At 49.6% G+C, this 16932-nt stretch overlaps 2 long non-coding RNA genes across 5 annotated transcripts in view; one reads left to right on the forward strand and one right to left on the reverse strand.

Moving 5' to 3' along the window:
- Positions 1-2806: 2806 nt before the first annotated feature.
- Positions 2807-10326, reverse strand: LOC109493870. 4 transcript variants are annotated; one of them, XR_006589147.1, is made up of 5 exons: positions 9110-10326; positions 8667-8820; positions 8273-8413; positions 5675-5895; positions 2807-3812 (listed from the first exon to the last, which is right to left on the reverse strand). It is a non-coding gene; the product is annotated as an uncharacterized LOC109493870 (long non-coding RNA). The 4 variants fall into 4 exon arrangements; XR_006589149.1 differs by lacking the exon at positions 8273-8413 and having other exon boundaries at positions 2811-3812; positions 9110-10325; XR_006589148.1 differs by lacking the exon at positions 8667-8820 and having other exon boundaries at positions 2812-3812; positions 9110-10325.
- Positions 10327-10411: 85 nt separating this feature from the next.
- Positions 10412-16932, forward strand: part of LOC109493869 — a 36515-nt gene continuing 29994 nt past the window's right edge. The window contains exons 1-2 of the long non-coding RNA XR_002737580.2: positions 10412-10530; positions 11177-11331. This is a non-coding gene — a long non-coding RNA (uncharacterized LOC109493869). The remainder of the gene's footprint in view (positions 10531-11176; positions 11332-16932) is intronic.

A 16932-nucleotide genomic window follows, 5' to 3' on the forward strand; every position in this document is an offset into this window, starting at 1 on the left:
TTCCATTTGTTTGGGTGGAATTGGCTCAAAATTAGCTTTTGCCATGTGAACCTGGTTCTGTCCTCTGGAGAAAAGCACAGCTAGTCTCCTTCCTCTTGCCTGTACCAAGGATTCAGATGTGTGAAAACAAGATGCATCTCCAGATTCTTCCCGCTTCTGGGAGAAAACCTAAACTCCACTTTTAAATGCCAACGTTTATAATTACAGTTATGATCATCGCGCTTTATTAAAAAAAAAAGTGTGCACTGCTTGCAAGACATTGCACCGGTTGCTTTTCATGCATGACTTTGTTTATTCTTCACAACAACCCTTCGAAGGAGATATTTTCTAGGTCTAATTTATAGGGGAAGAAACTGAGACTCAGAGATTACAGGTCTCATTGGGACTGATGGGGATGGAGTTCATCGAGATATCACCTCCCTTCATCTGGCCTCTTTGTCTTTATTAATATATCCAGAAGACACAGTAGCTTTCCTGACAACTTACTAAAACTGCCTGTTGTATGCCATACCTGCAAAAGAAGCCTTTACGGTTGTTCCTGATAAATTCATCTCCTTCATTCTGTCTCACGAAGACCTTTTTCCCCCTTATAACAATCACTCGGAGGCAACGTAACTCATGTAGAATTCCTGGCAACGATATTAAAAACGACAACAACATCAACATCAAAATCAAAATGACCAACCACCTAGCTCAGCTCCTGGCACGTAGCACTCACCCAGTACCTGGTTGCTATGTTTATTGTGTGAGGTGAGCGACACTGTTTGGTTCCCTGGGTTTCCCTCTGTTCCTCACAAAACACAGCAGAACAATGTGCTAAAAGTAGCACTGTGCTAAGGAGGGGCACCACTGTGGTTGGTCTCCGAGGTGGTTTCCAGAAGCATCCTTCCTCCCCAGCTATTGGCAGGAACAAGAAGCTGCTTCCTTGAATTTGTGTGCATCTGCCCCATGCCAGCCCCACCTCCCCCTGGGCTCTCATCATCCCACCCCTGTGCTGGTGGGACAGGCCTGTCCATCTCTGGTGGGAAGAACCCCCTCTCCCCAGCGACCTCCAAGCTGGTGACATCACAGCCTGCCGTGCTGTCACTTCTGCTGCTGAGCCCTCACCCACGTTGCTCAGAAGAGATGCTCCTTTTAGCGGGGTGGAGCTGTCAAAATGGATTTTAAATATGGGTTGTGTTTTATTTTAATTTTTGGTTGTTTTCTAAATTTGGTCACAATCGCATCGTCCCCTTCTAAAACAAGAGAAAGGATGCAGCTGCCCTCTGGAAAGTCTCCAGAGAGGAGGAGGGAAGAAAGCCCTTGCGCTTCTCTGCTGATTGCTCTGCTCCCTTCTGGAGTTCTCAGAAGCCAGCGATGTGGGAGTGGAAGGGACGGATGTGGACCTGAGGATGCTCGCATGTTCCCCTTGCCCTGGGAGCTTCATGGAAGGCGTACCGTCACCGGCCCAGGACGACTCGCCAAGGCCAAGGCTACTGGCCTCTACCTGTGCCAGACAACCAGACACTGTCCCTACCCCAGTGAGCAAACCCTGCTTGGACTCGGGCAGTCATGTTTCAAGGTGGACACAGAGGGATGGGAGGAGCCCAGAAAAGGAAATGATCTTATCTTCATCATAGAAGTGTGCAACCTGTGCCATCTTGAAAGGCTGAGCAGGCCATCGATTGGGAGGGGAGGGTGGTCCAAGGAGGGGGCGGTGGGGCCAGGGTCAGTGGGGAGCGGTGTTGCTAGAATGTGGGGGAGGGAGGCTGGGAAGGCGAGCCAGGTCCTGACTGGGGGTGGGGTTGGACGCCAGGCTGAAGAGTTTAGACTTCATCCTGGATGAAAGAGGGGAAATGGTCTTTGCAGTGAGGACAGGACAGCAGCTGGCCCAGGGGCCGCTTCCTCCCATTGCATCATCCTTCCACCAGCGCCCCTCCCCCATGAGTGAGCTGCCCAAAGCCTGGGAGTCTATCACGCTGTGTGGTTTGGCTTCTGTCCCCAACCCTGCACTGAACCTCTCCTGACAGGTCAAGGGCCTCTCATATACTAAATCCCTTGCAAAGTTTCTTCCCCGTGTCCCTGCATCTCACCACTACATTTGGCCTGCTCCGTCCCTGCCTCCTGTTGGAATTGTCTCCTCTTGTGGCTCTGGCCACTGCACCACATTTCTTAGCTCCCCATCCACTCCAGACTTCCTCTCCAACATCCTTGAGCCACATTTCCCAGGGTCCCATGGGATCCTCTTGTGACCCTGCATGTTCTCCCTGGAAGACCTCAAACACAGGCCTGGCTTTAATGCTGACTGTTACCTGGGTCTATCCAGTTAGGACTTACTTGTATTCAGCTGCAATTGTCAGAAACCTGAAAAACAGTGGCTTAATAAAATTCAAGGCTTTATTTTTCTTATGTGAGAGGATGCCTAGAATTAGGCATTTTGGGGCTGATAGGGAGGCTTCACGGTACTGTTAGTGGGGGAGGCTCATTCCGTCTTTCCACACGGCCATGCTTAGCACATCCCTGTCACACTGTGGTTGCAAGATGGCTGTCTCCCTACCCCCCCACCTCCCACTAAGTATTCCCTTTGTCTTCATTCAAGGAAGAGGAGAAAGGACAAGAGCAAAAGACCCACCAGCTGAAGAGAGGCAAGAGGGGAGGTGCCTGGGTGGCTCAGTCGGCTAAGCTTCCTACTTTGGCTCAGGTCATGATCTCACTGTTCATGAGTTCGAGCCCTGCATCGGGCTCTCTGCTGACAGCTCAGAGCCTGCTTCAGATCCTCTGTCTCCCTCTCTTTCTGCCCCTCCCCCACTCACCCTCTCTCTCCCAAATAAAAAAACATTTAAAAGAGAGAGAGAGAGAGAGAGAGAGAGAGAGAGAGAGAGAGAGAGAGAGGCAAGAGGAGTCACCAACATCGCCCCCCCTTTGGAGTTATTTGTCCCTCTGACTCCTAGTGAGGGGTCAGCCTGTGATCCCCTGTGCATGCCCATCAGCCCCGAAGGACCCTGGCTGTCTCACATCATGGCCTGGCACCGAGGCCTGGCATGCATCTTGTTCCTTTGCAGCATCAGTGGCTCATGTCACCGTTAAACATATTCACGTCCTGATATCAACCAAGGGAGAGGAGGGTACAAAGCCACCTAGTGTAGTCAGATGGAGCTGGCGCAGGACAGCAGCCGCCGCTCCGCCGCCAAATCCCGAAGCGCGAAGGGACGGAGAGACCTTCGCGACAGGCCGGACTTGCTGTTCCTGAGGCAGGGGGTCCAGAATGGCTCCAAAGTCCACAGCGCCACCTGCCTTCTGAAGCCTATCTCTCACCACCTGCACTCGGGGTCTTCCCCCACCCTTCCGCCTGCCGAGCACTTCCCCGTGGTTGTGCCAACGCTGCCGCACAACTCATTCCAGCCCACACTCGGGTCTTTTCTTCCCCCAGCCTGCTCTTTCCGTGCTGGCCACAAAGCTGGAAGATGTGGTTTGTCTCCTTGGCACGTTTCCCTTCACTCTGGCAAGAGCCACTGTGTTTCTTTGGGATCTGCCCCTTCCCCTCTTAGTCTCTGTGGTCCACATGGTTCCAGGAGAGCTCACGCATGAGGTCCAAGTCAGTGAGCACAACCATCGGCTCAAGGGTCAGCGTGTGATCTAAGCCGGTCTGACCAGAGTGAATCTCAGAACTTTCGTGGAGATGCTCAGACACAAGCTCTTGTTTACTTCTATTTGATTTAAACCTAGAAGGATATAGCTCAGAGAGGTGTCGGCAGCCATCTTGTGACCATGAGGCTGCTGGCCATCCTGTGACAATGCCAGAGGAGTCATCTAGGACAGTCAGCACAGAGTACCTGAGCCAAGAGAAGGAGAGAGAATATACTGATGATGTGGTTTGAGGTCCTGGATCTTGCTGTGAATGAAGTAAGTGAGTGAACTCTACTCTCACACTGTTCAGTCTTATTAGCCAGTGTGCTCCCTTTTTCCTTTTGGTAAAGGTCAGTTTGATTGTAACCAAGGTCAGCCAGTTGGAACCAAGTGTCCTGCTACACCTCTGTCACTGAACATCAGTACCATTTATTCAGCCACGTAAGCCAGAAAGCTGGGGTCACCTCCAGACTCACTCCCCACATCCAAGGGGTACTGAAAGGCTCTCAGTCCTACCCACCGTCTCCCAAGCCAGTCTTCTCCCTCCTTTCCATTTCTGTTGTCTCAGTTCAAACCCCATAGCCTCTCTTCCCTGATCCATGGAATAGACCATTAAGTGGCCTCTTTGCAGACCTGCTATCTCAATTTCTCCTTCTCCCCACTTGGCAGCAAAGTCTTTCTAAAAGCAAATATGACCACGACAGTGTTCAACCACTCCCCAAGCTCTGTTGGTTAGTGGAAAGAATGACCTGGCCCTAACTGCTGCTGGCGGTCCCGGACAGAGCAGGTGTGAACTTGTGAGGTTTCCAGAGCTTGCCTTTGGGGCCGCCTTCCCCCTCCTTGGCACTGTCTCCCACCCCTGCACCATCAGCTGAGCGTGGCATGGGACTGCTCAGGTGGGCTGAACCCACAGACCCGGAGGAACTTTCAAGCCCAGGAAAGGTCAGGCCTCTCTTGCCCAACATGATAGAACCAGAGACTTCGGGGTATGAGGAGCCCACGAGGCCCTCACTACTCTTCCCTCCCCTGGTACCACACGGCCTGGCTGTAGCTAGATCTCCAGAGGCAGCCAAGCTCAGAGGGTGAGGATGAGGGGGTGGGACGTGATGAAAAGAGGACTAGGGATGGGGTGGGGCTCGGGAGGCCTGAGCTTTAGACTGAGTTGAGCTTCTAACTCGTTGTTGGACTGTCTCTGATCTGATCAGGCCAGCTTCTTGGGCGTTTGACTTGTTCACTACCCACCCCCCCAACTGAAGGGCCCCCCACTTGGTTTAATGCTCTACTGTTACCATCATGAAATTCTTAATATTTTTTGAAAGAGGGAGCTGCAATTTTCATTTGGCACTGAGCCCCACAACTGATGTGGCTGGTCCTTGTGTCAGTCTCCCCACCTAGTGTGTGACAAATGTAGGATCACTGGATTCTTTGCAGTGGGGTGCGGGGCCACTCCAGCCTTAGGAGGGGGAGGAACGTCTGCTCCCAGCTTGCCAAGTGAGGCTTGCATAGTCAGACTTTGTGGCATTTCCCAGGGGCATACTCGTAGTGCCATCTTCAGTCCCAGACAGCCCCCCCTTTCCTGAGGCCACTGAATTCTTCCTTATCCCTCCTCACTGGGGATGTTTGTGCTCCTAGCTTGGGGCCAGGGGATCTCAGAGTGGCCAGGGGCCCTGGAGGTGCCCGGTGGTCCAGTCCACGGAATCCTGCTCGGGTCACGGACGCCTCTGAGAATCTCAAGGAAGCGATGGCCCCTGTACACAGGGAAGCACACACATGCACACACACACCGGACTGCACGTGCCCTCAGGAGCTTCCAGGTAAACGCTTCTGCCTTAGAAGAGTCCTTTCTGCAGCATCTCCATCCCTGCTTGAGAGCCCTCTGACAGCAAGGCCTCCCCACCTGCCACACCTGCGTCATTACTCCACTCTCTTTACCTCCTTTTCTTTGCACCAGTGGCTCTGCCTCCCAGTGACTTACAACCACTGGCCCTTGTCCTGCTCCTCAGAGCCACCCAGATGAGATGACTTAGCCCTCACTGTGACAGAGATGGGAAGATAAGGAGTTACATACCCCAGATTTTGCCCTTCTCCATGGTGTTTAGCTGTGATTCTTTCTTCATGGGACAGGGTGTCCAGACCCCAGCCTATGTCGCCTCCAGACGTCTTTCTGTTTCTTGGTGTTCCTGTTAAGGGCTGGCTTCCAGAACACAGCATTCCGGGTACAGTTTGACCAGCTTGGGGGAGGATGGCCACTCATCTAGTCGTTCTGGACATTAGCCTCAATTAAGGTAGCTGTGGGGACAGACATATAATATCAGATACACTGAGCTGGGGTTCACCTCAGATCCCCAGATCTTCTCCCTAGAAAGAGCTGCCCAGTTATAGCTTCTTTCTCCTCTTTTTAGTATTTGAGAGGTTCTAAACTGAAATACCAACTTAGACCACATATTCAGGTTTTTGTTCCATTCCTTCACTACTCATAGTGCCTTCACCCAAAGGTGTTTCCACCCCTGAGCCTCAATTTCTTCACAGGTTTGTTGAGATGGACAAATATATCATGAAAATACCGTGGCTTTGAAATATGTTTTTAAAAGGGGGGGGGGGCGCTCTGGGGTGGCTCAGTCGGTTAAGCATCTGACTTCGGCTCAGGTCATGATCTCGTGGTTTGTGACTTCGAGCCCTGAGTCGGGGTCTGTGCTGACAGCTCAGAGCCTGAAGCCTGCTTTGGATTTTGTGTCTCCCTCTCTCTCTCTGCCCAGCCCCTGCTCATGCTCTCTCTCTCTCTCAAAAATGAATAAACTTAAAAAAATAAATAAATAAATAATAAAACCTTTGTCAATTGTTATTTTGGAAAGATTTCTGGTTGTTTCCAAAATCCATTTCCCCTCTCTTACACTAAAATGGAACTTTCACCCTGGCATACAGATGCTCAGCACTAGACCACAAATCCCAGCCTGCCTTGCACTAGGCATGGCCCTAGGCGGTGAGGGGACTGATGCACCCAAAATCCAGTCACGCCTTGCAAGGGAGGAGTGTACTTTCCCTTGCCCTTTGCCCCTCCCGTGACTGGGGATGTGGTGGTGCGCCATCTTGGACCACCAGTATGCGTACAACATCCCTGGAATGGCAGAGCAATGGAACTGAGGAGCTTGGGCCTGTGATGACTTCGAAGAGCAGCCTCTCCATACTCAATATGACTTTCATGTGAGTGAGAAATGATCTCCTATCTCCTTTACACCACTATTATTTGCGGTGCTCATGTCAGTCTTATTCTAGCCTAATGGTGGAATTTTCTGGAGGCATGTTAATTCTGAGAGGCAGGTGTTGGCTCAAGTCAATCAGGAAGCATTAGGGGTTTGCAAATATCCTGAAGAAATCCGTATTTCCTCCTTTCTTCTTCCTACGTCTTTCCTTCCCTCCTTCCATTTCTCTCTCCCCACCCCATCTGTCCCCCAAGATTTACAGGGGTCTTCTGTACAGGCTGATTAGGTAGAGCACCTGCCAAAGGCTTGAAGGCTCGCAGGGGAGACAGATGTAACAACAAACTGCCTTCCAAGCCCACGGTAACAAGATCCCTGTGAAACTGTTTCCAGGGTGAAGGGTGAACCCAGAGGAGCAGCCACCACTGTGGCCTGGAAAGGTGGGAGGCAGGGAGCCCTGGTTGGCCCATGAGGGTTGGGAGGTTCTCTAGAAAGAGAAGGTAAGGAAGGGCATTGCGAACACAGGAACAGCCTGTGCAAGGGCTCAGGAGGGTGCAAGCACCAAGCGTGTGTAGGCCGGGCTCACCGCTGTGGGCACCCTGGCTGGCCAGGGTCCTGCTTTGCTGTCAAGTGCCTCTGCTGGAGGAGACCGTTCTTCTGACCAGCCCCGAGCCATAAAGGGACAACTGCTTTGCAAACAAATGCCTCATGTGTTTATTTCTTCAGTTTTCCTCCCATATCTCATCTCCTCCCCTGAGTGAGATGCCTCCTGGTTTTGCTGAATTTCCACAGGAAACTGGAAAGAGCAACATCTGTCCAAATTCCCCTAACTAGCTCCAGATTTCCAGGGTCAGAGTGTGGACCCTGGGAGACGTGGTCTCTGTGGGGTTAGAGGTACAGGCCCTGGACCTGGTGGACTTGCCGTGAGCCCCTCGTGGCAGCCCGCCCGGCGCCAGCTCTCTGTACGACAGAGTCGTTGGGCCAGAATTTTGCTGGGAGCATAATCAGTGGCTGCGGCGGCCCCTGGAGAGGGGAGCGCAGGACTGTTCCCACGGGCTCCTGCCCAATGCGCGTTCCTGAGTTTTATGTTCCTGGGAGAGGGGGTGGCAGGCAGCCACTCCAGCTCCCACACCAGCTGCTCGGGGCGGCAGCTCTCCTCCTCCCCTGGGGCCCTGCACTGCTCCCTACCACAGGGACACCGTTAGGGACACTGCTTTGTTCACAGCCATGTGATTATGGCCTTTCTTTAGGGACACGTTCTCTTCTGCCACCCCAAAAGGAGGCAGCTTGGAGCAGGGGAAGCAGCAGGGCCAGGCCTCTGGGGATCAGGTCCCAGCCCTTGAGTCTCCATTTCCTCACCTGCAAGACAGAGTGGGCTGGTCCAGGTGGCATCCCAAGATGCCTCGTGGACAAGGTGAGGGGCTTTGGAGCCAGGCAGACAAAGTTTCAGTTCTACCTGTGCCACTTACCGGTCGCATGAGCCTGCCAGGGAGTCCCTACAGCTCGCCAGCCTCGGGTTCCTCATCTGTGCGTGGAAGAGGGGGACCAAGTCACCTCCGAGGGCTCTGAGGGCTTCGTAATGATACGAGTGCTTGCCCTCCACAAGGAAGCTGAGAGAAACAGTTTTATTACCTCGGCTATGGCAAAATATTTCTGATTCTATGCCTGCTGGAAATAAGCAGGGTCAGCATAAGCTACCCTTCTGCCCCCCCGACTCCCCGCCCACCCGGCCAAGTCTCCACGGATCATCAGAGTGTTTTTCCTGCAGCATGAGCTGGAGGCCTCCTCAGGGTGTCCCCCACGGCCTTGTGGGAGCCGACCCTGCCTGACCCCCTCTGCCCATTGCTCTGCTCTCTCACTCACTCTGGCCCCTTGTAGGCCCTGAAATGGTCCAGCCGCGGCCTCCTCTGGACCTGGCCCCAGGGGTGGTGTTCATGGGGGGCAGGGGGAGGCATGGGAAGGGCTTAGTTCCTCCAGAGTCTTCATCGGCTTCCCCAAGCCACTCCAAAACCTCCATCTAAGTAAAAGTAGGAGGCTGTTGGTAATGACAAGGCCTAGTCCCCCAGGTACCCCTTCCAAGATGCCACCCCCACCAGGCCCCAATAGGGGTGTGCTGTCTCCTCTGCCCAGTGAGCTCCCACCCTCTCTATCCTTTCTGCCAGCTCCTTCTCCTGTCATTGTCACTCTCTCCAAGTGGCATTTGCCCACATCCTGTCTGTCCCCCTTGTTCTCATCTCTCACAGCATCTGGTACTTACATTCCGAGAACTCATCATGTTTGTATTTATACATGTATCTTGTACTTACCTGTTTAATGCCTGACTCTTCTGAATTATAAATGCTGGGAGAGCGGGGGGTCATGCTGGTCTGGCTATACCCCCATCTCATCATCTGGTGCCTGGTAAAGAGTTGGCTGTTGACAAGTCATTGATGGATGAGTGAAGGACTGAATCACCTGGAGAATCTAGAATGTGGTGGCAAAATGATCCCAGCGGGAAGGCAAATCACCGAAAATGCTGACATGGTACCTGCAGCATTGAGGCCCAGGCTTTGGCACTAACATCATGGGTACAAATCCTGGCGTTGGCACTCAGGGCTCTGCGAGGGAAAAGTCATTTTCCCTCTCAGCCCTAGGGAAGAGAGTATCTCAAGAAAGAGAGATGGTCACCTATGGCGAAATGTTCCTGAGAAGAAGTCAAGGTAGGAAAAGGACTGGGACATGCCTGTTGATTCGACCACAGGAGGTGACAGTGACCTTAACAGGATCAGTTACAAAGGATAGGGGAGTCAGAAACTGCACGGCAGGGAGGGTGGCAGGAGTTGAAAAGGGGAGACCGTGAGTCTGAATGACTATTTCTAGACACTAGAACAGGAACGGGAGGAGAGAAGACATTAGCTATTTCTTACCACACAGGACCACGTCAAAATTAATTTGGAAAAGTTTCTGAATAATAAAAATGACTCATCTCCTGGATGGCTAGCAAAATAAGATGCTTCAATTCCCCGTCTTACTTTTCACAGAAAAGCAGGATGTCAGAGCCGCAGGCATCTCAAAGGCCAGAGGTTCCGGCACAACCTTCTCGTTTGGTGGATGAGGTGCCCGAGTGACTTGTCTGGGTCGCACAACAGACGAGGGGCAGAGCCAGGCTTTGAACCCAGGTTTCTGTATGCCCAGACTCGGCTCTTTTTCACATTCCGTGTCTTTCTTTCCTCTATTCATTCCAAGCGGTCTTTATTGGCTCCAGGAAATGGGGAGGAGGGTTATTTTTAGCTTATTCAAAACGAGTAAAATGGGTAATGTTTTTTTTCCCCCACATATCAGATCCAAAGCATGTCTTACGTAAGAGCTAAATGAGATGAGCAATGGCTCCATGGCGAGAACAAAGATTCCTTTGGATATTAAAAGCTCCAGAGCGAACCCCAAACGAGCCCAAACGACTAGGACCAGTTCTACTTGCCTAGCTGAGAGCGAAGGGTAGGCAGGGCTGTGCGCATGTGCATGACGAGTGTGTGTGCGTGGGCGTGACGTGCGTGCACGCGCATGACGTGCGCGCGCGCATAACAGGCGTGTCGCGTGTGCGACGCGCGTCCGTGCATGGGCGTGACGTGCGTGCGTGGGCGTAACGCGCGTGCGTGCGTGCGTGGGAAGGTCGTGCATGCGTGCGTGGTCATGACGTGCGTGTGCGTGCATGTGGAGTCCGTTTCTGGAATGATTGCTTGAGTGCAGGGTAAGCGCTACAAACCATCTAGGTATCACTTTATTATTATTATTATTATTATTATTATTATTAAAAATACTTTTATTGTTTAGAGCAGTTTTAGATTCACAGCAAAATTGAGCAGAAGATAGAGAGTTCCCATAAACCTCCTGCCCCTGCACGGCCTCACCCACCGTCTGGCACCAGAGTGCTACCTTTGTTACAACCGAGACACCTGCATGGGCACCTCATCACCAAAGTCAGTAGTTTACATGAGGCTTCTCTCTTACTGTTGTACATTCTATGGGTTTGACAAATGTATAAGGATGTGACTTTGAACCTCCTCTACACATTATTATTATTATGGTAAAATAGGACGCAAAATTCACCATCCTAACCGTTTCTAAGTGCACAGCTCCAAGTATTAAGTACATCCACATTATTGGGCAACCATCACCACGATCCATCTCCAGACCGCTTTCCACCTTGCACAGCTGAAATTCTGTACCCATTAAACACTGACTCTCCATTATTCCATTCTCCCCCACTCACCGTACCCCCCCACCCCCCATCCCTTCTCCAGTCCCCGCCTCTCCCCCCACCTCTCCTCCAATCCCCGCCTCACCCCTGACAGTCACTCTTCTACTTTCTGTCTCTATGAACCTGACTGCTCTAGGTGTGCCGGGTCAGAGGACTCCTCCAGCATTTGTCCTTTGTGACCTGCTTACTGCGCTCTCAGTACCTCTGTGAGTATGCTGCCTGGACCCCAATCCCACCGTTCAGATTCCAGCCTCGGTCAGAGGATTTGCTTCTGTGCCGCGGGCGAGTTGGGTAAGCATCCTTGGGAAGATCGCGTGTCAGGTTTTCCTGGCGCTATCTCTTTAATGCCACTCAGTGGGTGGTACCTTGAGAGCAGGTTTTGGTGGGGGGGTGCCCCTGGTTGAGTGAGAGTGAGGAGAGAGAGAGACATTAATAACGGACAAAAAAAAATTCCTTGCCTGAAAACATATTGTGATGATTCCACGTAAATCTGTGTAATTAGCTTTATAACGTAGCCACCTCCTAGATTTATGTCTCTGGGTCTGTTGACATCGTGTCTTGTTCTGACTTGAGTCCTTGGGGTGTTACAGCTGAAGTGACCTCTAAAGACAGTGCTAGCCGTAATCTTAACACCACTCTTGTGTTTAGGTTGCATTCTACTATTTAGGACGTATTTTTATTTCTATTATTTTATTTGATCAAATGGTAGTCGTATGAGGTAGTTAGAATAGGATTTATCATCTCCATTTTTCAGGTGGGGAAACTGAGGCTCAGTGGGGTGAAGGGATCTTCTCAGGGTTATAGACTTGCGTGTTGATGGAGCTGGATTGAGAACCCAAGTCTTTTCATCAGGGGGTCTGCCCATGCCCCACGTTTTGCTGGCATTTACTAAGTTAAAATATTGAGCGTAACATCTATTTTCAAATGCACAGTCCTCTCCCGCGTTACTCAATCACAGACCCTGTCCTTCTCCAAGAGTGATGTGTCACCATCCAGATGTTCAAATTAGAAACGTACGAGTCGTTCTTGACATTTCCCTCCCTCTTGTTCCATAGCCAATCTTCAGTTTAAGTCCTGTGGCCTTTAATTCCTAAATATGCTTTCAACACACCCACTTCTCTGCAGAGAAGTGCTGGACTACGGTAGTCCAGGCCTCTGTCTCTCTATTGGAGTTCACCCTTTGTATTGTCATGCTATATCCCTTCTGTTCATCGATTTCTCTGTGATTTCTTGAGAATTGTGGGTCTGAGCAAAGTTACTCAGGTTTCCGGATTGTAGGATTTCTCAGAGGCTTTGACATGCTTATCATGGTCCCAAGGGACCCAAGGTGGGGCATTGTGTGTTTTGCAGTTCCCAAACTCACCAGACCGTGCAGTTCTTCTCTGCCCTCTTCCCCTGTCCATTCTCCACACTGAAACCAAACTGATCTCTGCTAATTGCAAGGCTGATCGTGTTGCCCCCCACCCTCGCCCCTCATGCCACACTGGCCTTTCAGCTTCTCTGACATGTGTGGGACACACCACAGGGCCGCACCCACATGCCCTTTGCCAGGCTCCTGCACCCACCCCAACTTGCAGCAGCATTGACTGCTGGCACTCACAGCTGCCTCTTCTGGGGAGCTACCTACCTGGGAGGCCACATTCCCCACCCTCCAGAAGCATCTCATAACCAGTGTCTGACTTGGTGGCAGGGTTCACAAAAGGCCACCCACCCCCACTTCAAGGAAGGAATCTCTGCTGTGGAGGTTATGCTTCCGAGCCAGCACGCCAGCAAGGACCAGGACAGAGAGAGACTTCACAGGAGAGCACATTCTCTTGCCAGTCCTTTCCCTTCCCTTTCTGCCTCCCTCACTCCCTGTAGGTGCCCCCTCACGCCCAGGAAGAGCACTCCCTGGATGCTTCCCTGTCTCAGCTTCTGCTTCTCAGGAGTTGTCCCTGAGACTCATGTCCTCAGTCATAACAGGGACATGCAAGGGCATGTCATCTCTCAGTCCTTTGTCTTATTCTCTCATGAAGCAGGTTTGTCTCCCCCAAGGGGACCATGTCTGTTTCTGTCCACCTCTCCACCCCCCCCATACTGGTAGGTGCTCAGGACTTGCCAAATGAATGAAAGTTAGCACCACAAATATCCAGAGTGCAGATGAAAAGTGTACAATATGGCAGCAGCAAGTTGGCATCTAGAATATATGAAAAACTTTTCCCAGTGAGAGGAGACAAACATCATACAAAAATGGACGTGAGCATGCAATTTACATGTACAAATGGAGATGGTTGCTACCTATATGGGAAAGTATGTTAATCAAAAACTAGCAAATTCAACCAGTAATTGAAAGAACTCTTTTAGGCTGTCGGGTTACTCAAGGTTTACTCATAAACAGATCATCATGCTGGTGAGGGAATGAGCCAGGCATGCTCATAAATGGCTGGTGGGAAGCTACGTCGGTACCATCACTAGAATATAGCTCCGGAGGGCAGGAAGTTTGTCTCCCATTCACTGTGGTATCCCCAGTGCCCAGCACTACGCTTGGCATTTAGGCACGCAACGAATATTTGTTGAACACAATGGAAGGCCATTTGGCAATATCTATCAAGAATCTTAGGTTTTTCGGGGCGCCTGGGTGGCACAGTCGGTTAAGCGTCCGACTTCAGCCAGGTCACGATCTCGCGGTCCGTGAGTTCGAGCCCCGCGTCAGGCTCTGGGCTGATGGCTCGGAGCCTGGAGCCTGTTTCCGATTCTGTGTCTCCCTCTCTCTCTGCCCCTCCCCCGTTCATGCTCTGTCTCTCTCTGTCCCAAAAATAAATAAAAAACGTTGAAAAAAAAATTTAAAAAAATAAAAAAAAAGAATCTTAGGTTTTTCATACCCCTTGGTTTCGTCATTCTACTTCCTAAAGAAACTCTTAGAAAGACAAAGACATTTGCATGAGAACATTTTACACATTGATTTATAAAATCAAAAGGCTGGGAACAACCCGGGTGTCCACAGGCTGGTAACTGGCTCAATTAATTATGGCACTTCCACACTGAGCAATTCCATATATCTGATAAAAATGACATATTTGAAGAATACTTGGTGTATGGGATTATGCTACTTACAAATGAGAAATGAAAAAAACTTCAGATTTTATGACCTCAATTTTTGTTTAAAAAATAACTTAGTAGTGGGTTGCAGCGATTGTTATTTCGTTTTTCTTTTTCTTTTCCAAAATTTCAACAATGAGTACCTATTACTTTCATAGTCAGAAAAAAAAAAAGCTTTGAAAAAGAAAGCATGGTTAATAACAAAATTGTGGGCAGCCAGGAAAAGTAGTAATCATTTGTAATACTATTTTTTCCATTAATATTTCATAACACATCATTTTATGGTGGGTTAAGGAACACAGCCTTCTGATGGAATTAGCCTGGTTTTATTTAGACAACAATGAGAAGTAAATTTTATGCTGTTGGAGACAGTGAGTGTTGTTTTCATGTTCTTAGTGTATGTTTTTCCATGACTTGGAGAATCTTAAAATATTGACTCCACTAAAAAAAAAAAAAAAACAACAAAAAAATTCACAACTCGTTTGACTGGAATTGATTTCTCCTGTGGCTCCTGGGGTCTGTAAAAGGCATCAGGATGCGACGTAGTGTTGACCTTTATTCTTTGCCTTGGCCAGAGAATTTCCCTATGGCTAGCTCAAGGTTTCCAAGAGGAAGGCAATTAAATGACCTAGCACAATTGTCTGGATTCTCGGTCTTGGGCTTATCTTGATTAGGAGGAAGTGAATATGTAGTTGTTCCAAATTTAGAGCATAGGAAGGAGCCAGATGTTGGAGACTATCACATGGAGAAAGCCTTAACCCATGATGGCTTTTGCCCTACTCACCACTTCTTGGATATCTGATTGTGCCACTTTGACACAGAGCAAAAGAGTTTGGGGTTCTATTTTCTTCTTCCCAGCAAATCTGTGCTGACTTCAGAGTCCATGGCAAGGCTCATGATAAGTACTGAAAGAACCAAGCATGTTTGTTTGCTTGTGTTGAACCTTCCACCATCTCTAAAGTCTAGTCCAGGACCCTCTGCCTAGCAGGCAAGGCTCTTTACAACCTGGCTCCTGCCTCCCTCTCCTACCATTCATCCCCACTACAGTGACAGAGCAGCATTTCAGAGAGCAAAGTGCAGGAACTAGACACAGCCTTGTCCCCTAGAGTAGCGGAGAGACAGACCCAAAACAGCAGAAGACATTCATCATCTGGCAGAAGGTGACCTGGGTCTGAAGATCAAATAGGCCTCTTTCCAGCTGTGTGAAGCTTCTGTGTCTTAGTCATCTCTTCTGTTAAAGGAGGATATTAACAATAGGAATAATAATACTACCATATCCATCAGGTTTATTTCATGTATCTAAAGCACTCATTACAACATCTGCCATGTAGTTAGTGCCTAATACATGTTAACTCTTCTCTTATCCATTTACTTGGAAAAAGGTTGCTGAGTGCTGACTAGGTGCTAAGCACCATGCTAGGTGATGGAGATTCAGAGCGGGCTAATGCACAGTCCCTAGCTGACGCCAGGAAACTCATATTTTAGTGATGGACACTCACTGAGGACAGGTCAACATAACACAGCTCAAGGTACCACATTCCAGAAACCCTGGTCTCCTCCCCTTTCCTGAACACACCATGTTCCTCATGCTTTGTGCCTTTGCTCATCTGTTCTCTGTCATAAGAGTTTTACCCTCTCTGCCATTTGAAGACTTTGAAGACGCAGCTTAAATGCCATCAACATTGTGAAGCCTTCCTGACCCACAAGCCAGAATCAGGACCTCACCTGTGTCTCCATGGTCTTTTGCATAAACTCTCTGACTCTTACCTTTCCCTTCTGCCGGTGCTGGCCATATAGGAGCATCTCCCAATAGATTGGGAGCTCCTTAAAGGCAGGTTTATCTTGATCCATTTCCATGTTTCACTGTCCAGCACAGGGCCAGGAACACTGTAGATGTTCAGAAAGTGTTTGTTGGTTAAATGAATGAATGAATGAATGAATGAATGGGTATCTGGATCATAGGAGAAACTGCTGCATTGACAGAGGAGATGAAGAGGAAAAATGCTTCCTTTCTACTGCTGGATTTTATGAGACTGTCAGATTTGCTCTGCAGATACTTGGGTCCCTCCTATGAATTCCATCTGCAGCTATGAACAAGGATACGTTTATGGAGTCACTAGGAAACTTGGAGAAGGTGTATGTTCTCACAGTGTCTGCCTGAGCATGGCTTTCAAATTGCTATGTTGTCTGGAGCATTCTGAAAGAGTTAATACCCTTGTCTTGATGCTGGGACGGTGCCTTTCCATTTGCTTTTCACCATGTGGGAGACCATTTAATTGCAACTGGAGTTACTAAGGCTGATGTTGCAACAGAAGTAATTGGATATACAACCACATATGCTTTGGGAACTGGGACACAGAAATTTAACTTAATTCTAGTTTCCTCACTTATTTGTGGGATAATCTATGGATGGCTCCTTCTCCTTTCTGGACCTCATCCATTAAATGTGATTGTAGGAGGCGGGAATTAGGGTAGTCAGAGTGATTAACTTCTGAGTTGCCTTCCGGCTCTGATAAGCCCTGTCTGTAACTCACACGGTATCAGATGGACAAAAGGCCCACTGACAACAGAGTTGCGGGAAAGTGGTGTGGACAGGAGTTCTGGGAGAGGATCCCAATCCTCGTGAGTTCAAGGCCATGGTCTTGGAACCAAAAGCTCAGAAATGCTCTGAAACCACAGATGGCAAATCCACCCACTGGAAGTCCAGACATACTTACTTAAATTTGTAAACTAAAAGCAGAGTTTTTTTTGTGTTGTTTGGAGGATGCATGGCTAAATCTAACCTGGTTGTGGGTTTATGGATTGGCTGTGTGG

Source organism: Felis catus, chromosome D4 (genome assembly GCF_018350175.1).
Source record: "Felis catus isolate Fca126 chromosome D4, F.catus_Fca126_mat1.0, whole genome shotgun sequence".
Classification (NCBI taxonomy): domain Eukaryota; kingdom Metazoa; phylum Chordata; class Mammalia; order Carnivora; family Felidae; genus Felis; species Felis catus.